A 7,833-nucleotide genomic window follows, 5' to 3' on the forward strand; every position below is an offset into this window, starting at 1 on the left:
GCTACAATTCACACAGGCTCTGAACGTTGCCTAGTCTGATGAGTCTCGATTTCTGGTGTGACATTAAGATGGTAGGGGTAGAATTTGGCATAAGCAACATGTAAGCATCAGTGGTTAAGGTTGTTGGTGGTGTGATGGTCTGGAGGATATTTTCTTGGCTATTATTTTGGCTATTATAAGCTATAATTTTATGAAAAATAAAAATTATATTTCTATGAATTTGGGACACATCACATGCTGACACCTAAACAAATATTCAGCCTTTAGTTGACATCCTTTCCCCCCTCTGCTTTTGTGTCTCGCTGATGCTTGTCTCTTCTTGTATTTTGGCCTTAATCCATCACCAGCCCACCAATATACAACAGACAACCCAAATCTCTTATATACCACACACTTGTACATACAAAGCACAGAAACGAGACGCTCTACATTTCAGTGTAGGTCAGTTGTCTGGCTGTCTTACAATAATATAATTGAATCCGCACCAAGCGGAGGTCAGATCTCCACGCGGGTAACACAATTAGGAGCCGCTGTGTACAGCGTAGCCAGCTGGTTCTTTATTACATGAAAAACAAATATGACTGATACATTGGAACCTAGATACATTTTTGGGATCATGAATCTCCAGTTTTTTTTTTTTTTTTTGTTTTTTTGTAACCTATTCTAGCAGTCAGCATCAAGTACCATATCATTGTAATCTGATCAAGTTTCAGTCTATGTGATTTAAAGTCCCAGCTTTATCTGAGAATGATTGGCTTTACCATAATTTAGAAGAACTTAACCAGAATCTAATATTTCCTTAAAGGCACAATATGTAATTTTTGCCACTACAGGCCACTTATACAAAACAAAGTCCTAGCTTGATAATGCCTTGATTTTGCAGAATTATGGGAGTTGCTGTCTTCACCTCTATAACCAGTGGAAAATAATCGAATGGGACTCGGGTAGAAATCATATTCATGGATGAGTTAATGTATTAAAGATGTATTAATGTTTCTGTAGTATAAAGCGCTGTGGGGCTGAAAGCCTTTAGAGCAGAATGAGGCTGCTAGAGTGATTGCTAATGAGAGACAAGCGTGACCCACGGCTCGAGAGCAGTGGAGCTTTTATTATGCCACAGACGACCGTTTTCGCTTCTTCCACTCATGCGTATGAAGGGTAACGCAGCGCTTTTATCATATTAGATACATTTGAGTGTGTTGAAAGTTATGTAATAATGCTACTCTGTGCGTTCGCTTGGCAGCTATATGAAACTTGTTGCACATGATAAAAAACGGTTAATCGCTGTAAATCAAGAAAACAGGATTTAAAACATAAGACTGAAGGTGTTGAGCTATACAGCAATTTGTTTTCAGTCGATATATGTAACAGTTGCAAACATATACACATAATATAGTAAAGCGTCTTTGGAGTTTCCATAGATTCTACAACATAAAACGGAAATCGAGGGTAACATGGGTATGATTTTCATATTTCATGCATACTGAGCGTTTTTACATAGTTAAAGACTTGGATTCCCATGCTAAACAATAGACAACGCTTCAAAAAATAAGATAGACATTTGATGGAGTATTTCTGTGCCAAAAATTATCCTTCCGGTTTCTCACTAGTTTCTGAAAGTTTTTTTTTCCGATTATGTGTCACCTTGACATCAAAAAGAGCAGAATGTCCTTGTACGGGCTCTTCTCCCGGAAGGGCGTGCGCGACCAGAGCGAGAGAGCAAATGCACAATTAACATGCTTTGCGGCTTTAGGGAAGCCGGCAGTGTTGCAGTCACAGAACTTTCCCAAATCAACAATATCACCAAAGAAGTGTGTTTTTGTTTGTCAGGGCAAGACAACCCTGCACAGCTTCCCAAAGAACCTAGTGTTAATGGGACAGTGGATGGGATTTGTTTTTCCAGAGCAGCAACAGAGTTGCGAAGTGTTTGTGTTTGTTCCCTGCATTTCCACGGCAATTGTTTTTATAAACAAGCCCAGTTCGACTCCGGATTTGTAGCTTGTCTAATGCTGAAAGATGGAGCGGTCCCAGCGATAAAGGTTTTCAGTCGTGCGTTGGAAGCAGACAGTGATCAAAACTACTTGTTGGCTATCGTAAGTGCACATCAGTAAACAACATGATATACATGACGTATAGTTAATTTATCAGTGGAGCATGCGGTTATTTCATATTAAACTAAATGAACTTCTTCATTCAAATGAGCTATATTCCATTTTTCTATAAACACACACCAGTCTGACGTGCAAAACCGCTCTGCTTGCTACTGCTAACATTAAATCGCATACCATAGTCCATAAACCAAATCATGTCCTCTGTAAGCCATGAGTAAACGCATACAAATGTTGTACAACTAGCGCATGACAAGTATAGAATGTAAAAAAATATATACAAGCCGCTAAATAGCCTAGAAATCTAGACGCACCCTAGCGGCAGCAAATTAATCTGCTGCGAGTATTGTCTAGCAACTCTCAATACACTTCTGAACTGTAAACCAAACTCTGGTCAGGCCAATCACATCGTGTATGATTCTGAATCATATGTATGGTTGAATCTGATTGCTATTGTTTGTTTAGGATAACGTTTTCTTTTCCACATTTAAGGATGTCACAGCTTTACTGGGCACTCTCGACGCAATAGCTGCTCGTGATTCTTTAGCTATGACCCCACCATGCAAATTAACTTTATTGTTTTACTTTGTTATTAAATTGTTATTGTTAACAGTATCAGCATTATGTGACTAAGTGTATTTAGTGTGTATTACCTGTAGATTTCAATATCTGTAAAGGCTAATCTTTTTCTTTTGACTATAGGCCTACAAGTCTGATAGAGGCCTAATCCACCATCAAATACTTCCAGGATCCTTACATACAAAGCGAATCACGTTGCATCATTTGAATATTTATTGTGATTGGTCAATTTATTCTGAGAGGAGTGTTTTTTATCAGTCTCCTCATGTCATGCATGCACTTTTATCCTCAGTCTGGACCGAAGGAGGCTAAAAGTGCATGCATGAGGAGGCAGATGAAAACGTTCCTATCAAAAAACACACCTCTCCTCTCAAAACCAACTCATAAGCATTTTGAACTTTTTTATGAAAATGACAGGAAGTCAGGTGAGTCCAAATTTTTGTCTGGTAGTTGTTTTTTGTTATTTATTTATTTATTTTGTATCTAGTAATTTTTTTCATACTAATTTAATACTAAAGCCACACAATTATGTGTATTTCTCCTCGCAATCACCTTATAAAAAAAGTCTAAAAGATGTGCAATGGGTTTCTATAACTTTGTACAACTTCGTGGATATCAAAAATGCTTCTTTGGTGCCCTCTAGTGGTTATATTTCCAAAATGCTGCTGCTGATGGTAGATACAAAGTATTCTGAAGAAAAATATATGTAACCTACTGGGTGTGAAAAATTCCCTTAAATAATTAATATTTAAATAAATCATCATGCAAGGGTGGACTGAGCATTTCAGTGGATTAAAACCGCCCTCTTGTGCTATAGGGTTTTTTTGTAAGATCTATAAACAGTTTCAATATGGTATTACAGAAATGCCATACTGTTATCCTAACCCTATTACATAGCCTTAAATCTCTATCAATCTAATCCATCAATCAATCTATAAATCTCTAACAATCCATTCTTTAATTTGATCTTGAAATAGCTTAGTTATTTTGGATTAATAGATTGAGAGAGAAAAACTTTAAATAAAAAATCTAGCTTGGCATCTAAAGAGATTTCATGTGGGATTGAATACAATAATACCTTGATCTTACTTCTGGGTTGGAGAGGTGAAAAGACCAAGAGATCTCTGGGGAAACATGTTTTGTGCCCACCTTTGCGTGTTTAAACCCATCTAATCTCAATGACAGGCATACTTTTCTTTTCCATCAGTGTTCACTAGTTTTGATGTTTATCATAAGCCTGTAAGTCACTGTAAATATAAAAAGGGTTATTTTTTTTCTCCCTAACTCTAATTCCAAATAAGATCTTTGATATTATATTGATATTTGCACAGCTTGGGCACTGGAACCACACTTCTCGAGAGAGGCTGGACTCTCTACCACTCTGGAGTTGCCCATGGTGAGAGGCGGCGGGCTGGAGTGGGTTTGCTTATAGCCCCCCAGGTCAGCCGTCATGTGTTGGAGTTCACCCCGGTGAACGAGAGCGTCGCTTCCCTGCGCTTTCGAGTCGGGGATAGGTCACTCGCTGTCATTTGTGCCTACGGGCTGAATGGCAGTGCAGAGTACCCGGCCCTCTTGGGGTCTCTGGGAGGGGTGCTGGAAAGTGCTTCGACTGGAGACTGGGAGGAACGGCCCCCCTGATCTATTCCTCCCACGGTGTGATTGGGAGGAACGGCCCCCCGATCTAAACCCGAGCAGTGTTCTGTAATTGGACTTCTGTGCTAACCATGGCTTGTCCATAACGAACACCATGTTCAAGCATAAGGGTGTCCATCAGTGCGCATGGCACCAGGAAACCCTAGGCCGAAGGTCAATGATCGACTTTGTGGTCGTCTCATCTGACCTCCGGACGTATGTCTTGGACACTCGGGTGAAGAGAGGGGCGGAGCTGTCAACCGATCACTACCTGGTGGTGAGTTGGATCCGATGGCAGGGGAGGAAGCTGGACAGACTCGGCAGACCCAAACATACTGTGAGGGTCTGTTGGGAACGTTTGGCTGAACTCCCTGTCAGAGAGATCTTCAACTCCCACCCCCGGCAGAGCTTCGACCAGATCCCAAGGGAGTCTGGAGATATTGACTCTGAATGGACCATGTTCTCCACCTCCATGGTCGACGCGGCCGCTCGAAGCTGTGGCCGTAAGGTCTCCGGTGCCTGTCGAGGCGGCAATCCCCGAACCCGGTGGTGGACACCGGAAATAAGGAATGCCTTCAAGCTGAAGAAGTCCTATCAGACCTGGCTGGCTTGTGGGGCTCCTGAGGCAGCTGACAGGTACCAGCAGGCCAAGCGGATGGCAGCCCGGGTAGTTGTGGAGGCAAAAACTCGGCCTGGGAGGAGTTTGGTGAGGCTATGGAGAAAGACTATCGACTATACTCCTCCTGGTTGGAGGCTCCTTCCAGAGTCGCGGTCAAAGCTTATTCGAAAGACCGCCACCGTTCGCCAGTTTCTGTGTTTACTAGACAACAGAAGCATGCAAACGCAACTCGGCCGTCGTCATTATGGCCCCGCCCGCCGACTCTATACACGATGTGATTGGCCCGTCCAGATTGTGAGGAATACAGCTCAAAAGGGTATTGAGAGTTTCTAGACGACACTTGCGGGCAGATTAAATTTGCTGCCGCTAGGGTGTGTCTAGATTTCTAAGCTTTGTGTGTGTGTGTGTGTGTGTGTTGTTATTGCGGAGGCGTGGGGTGTTTTGATCGTTAGTGAAGGCCCTGACAGGAACCCCACGGTACGCTACATATAACATGCTGAAACATATGCCACTGCGACATTTCACACGCGACGCCAGAAGAACACCTGCATGTGAACTCCTCCTGCAGTGTTCAGGGTAACTGTTAGTGCTGCACCAACCCGCGGGCCGCTTTTATGAAGTTATTTGGCCCGCCCCCCACCACTGTATATATTTTTACAACCCGCCCTGCACCCGCGACCATTAAATAGACATACGGGGTCCGTGGGTTATGAGATGACCCACACATTACTAGTTCAGGGCTCTCAGGGCTGTCATGTCAACAAATGCACGCGCGATGGCATCCCCTGTTGTAGGATGACAGAGCTTACGACAGTAGTTGAGGACATTATTTTTTCCCAACTGTAGGGGGACCCCGAGAGCAAAAGTTGCCATGTGCTGCTTTAAAACTTTATAACATTTCGGCTGATCACCTTCCGTATTCAGTTTATGGAAAAAGGGTTGAAAGTGCCTATGTACTTCAAAGGCTTGCGCTACCAGTTACGCTCGTTAGATGTCGAGTCCGTATCTTGAACTTCGAGAAGGCACTTTCAACACTTTTCCACGGAAGGCGATCGGCCGGAACTTTAATAAAAAAAGTTTTAAATATGTATATAAATATATATTTTTTTATTTATTTGTATTACACAAACGCAACGATGGGCTTTAAAATGCCTTTATTAATGTAGTAGAAATGTGAAATTATTTTTGAATTTGGTGCTTTCCCTGTGAGGCCACTCCCAAAGCAACCGCTACTGAATCACTGATCACTTTCTCACCACCACGTTCATCTTCATAAAATCAGTTCAGTAAGAGAACAGACTCTACAATTAAAAACTGATCGCTGATGGCTGTTCAATATATTGTGATTTAGCCGCTGAGTGAGTGTCACAAACACAGCAGGAGTCAGATTACACTCATCGTGATGAGCTGAATGAGCTCTCATGATGAGAGCTGAGGTCAACGCGTCCACATTGGTGGCAATAGTTCTCAGTGAGTGTTCAGTCTGGCGCATTTTCAGGTTATGCCTTTGGAAGTGTAACTTTTAATAGGAATTAATTTGAGAAGCTAAAACACTCACTTTGCTCCGCCAGCCGCACCGTTTACATGAATGCCTCAGCCGAGCTGAGCTGAGTGCGATCCCACTCCCCATGTGCGAGTTGAAAACATGAGGAAATGGCTCCCTCTGCTGGCTGTAGTCTTTAGCATCTGGCCATAATTTTACAGATGACGTAAATATCGTCAATTTGCGTCATCTGTAAAAAAATTGTCCGGAGTAATTTTTCCAGAAATAAAATGCATAAATCTCTCGACTCCAGGGTTTCTACTGATAGAAAGCCCTATGCTAATCGCTGAAGTAACCCTTTAACTTCCCTTAGCCGTGTTGAGCACATTATTTGATGTGCCCCCCCCCCCCCCCCCCCCCCCAAAAAAAAAAAAACATGGGGGTATGTTCATGGCCCTGGTGACAACTATATACCATCTTTTTTGCTGTTTGCTATTTTAAATCCTCACCATTTTTCCTGTCCCTTTTACAGGCGTGTGTAATAAGTACTGATTTGGCTTCATCCACCCATCTATTTATGCTCTCTTCTGACCTCTTTGAACCCCTGACACTGTGGCTCATCACTGTTCCTAAACCCATGTGATGGCTCTCTATACCTGCTCTTCACAATCTTTCTACAATCCTACATTCCCTTATCAGCACTGCCAGCTGCATTGCACTCACCATGTAATCTGTAATGCAGCGGATTATGAAGACCTTTCCCACCCCTGTCTGGCCCATGATTCGTTTTTTCCCTCTTTCTCTCTCTTTTTCCATTTCTCTCCTCATCCCTCTATCCAGTCCTATTTTGTACCATACCAGAACATTCACTTGCAGTGCGATTAGAGTCTGTCACAAGGCAAAATGAGGATGTGAAACAACATTGCAATGCCAAAAAAAAGGGAAGGACAGAACATGCAGATAGAGAGAAAAAATATACAACAGATACAAGATCCAAGAGCATCAGGATTAGAGCGCTAAGAAAACCCTGGAAATACGGTTTCTGGCTGAGGGAACAGGTCTCACTGATCCCAAAACATGGCATGAATGTTTTTAGTGGGTTTTAACATCACTCCCATCACCTCAGAAACTCCAGCCCCTCTTTGGATATTCTGACGACGGGGATCGTATGTCGCAGAGTTTATGTAATAATCTGAGGACAGGAACCAAGAGTTCCTGGGAAGGGAGGGGGGAGAGAGAGAGAGAGAGAGAGAGAGAGAGAGAGAGAGAGAGAGAGAGAGAGAGAGAGAGAGAGAGAGAGAGAGAGAGAGAGAGAGAGAGAGGAGGGAGGGAGGGAAGGAGGGAGGGAGGGAGGGAGGGAGGGACAGAGATGACAAGAAAGAGTTGGAGCAGTGAGAATTAGAGAAATACAA

The sequence above is a fragment of the Pseudorasbora parva genome, chromosome 4, assembly GCF_024679245.1.
Source record: "Pseudorasbora parva isolate DD20220531a chromosome 4, ASM2467924v1, whole genome shotgun sequence".
Taxonomy (NCBI): domain Eukaryota; kingdom Metazoa; phylum Chordata; class Actinopteri; order Cypriniformes; family Gobionidae; genus Pseudorasbora; species Pseudorasbora parva.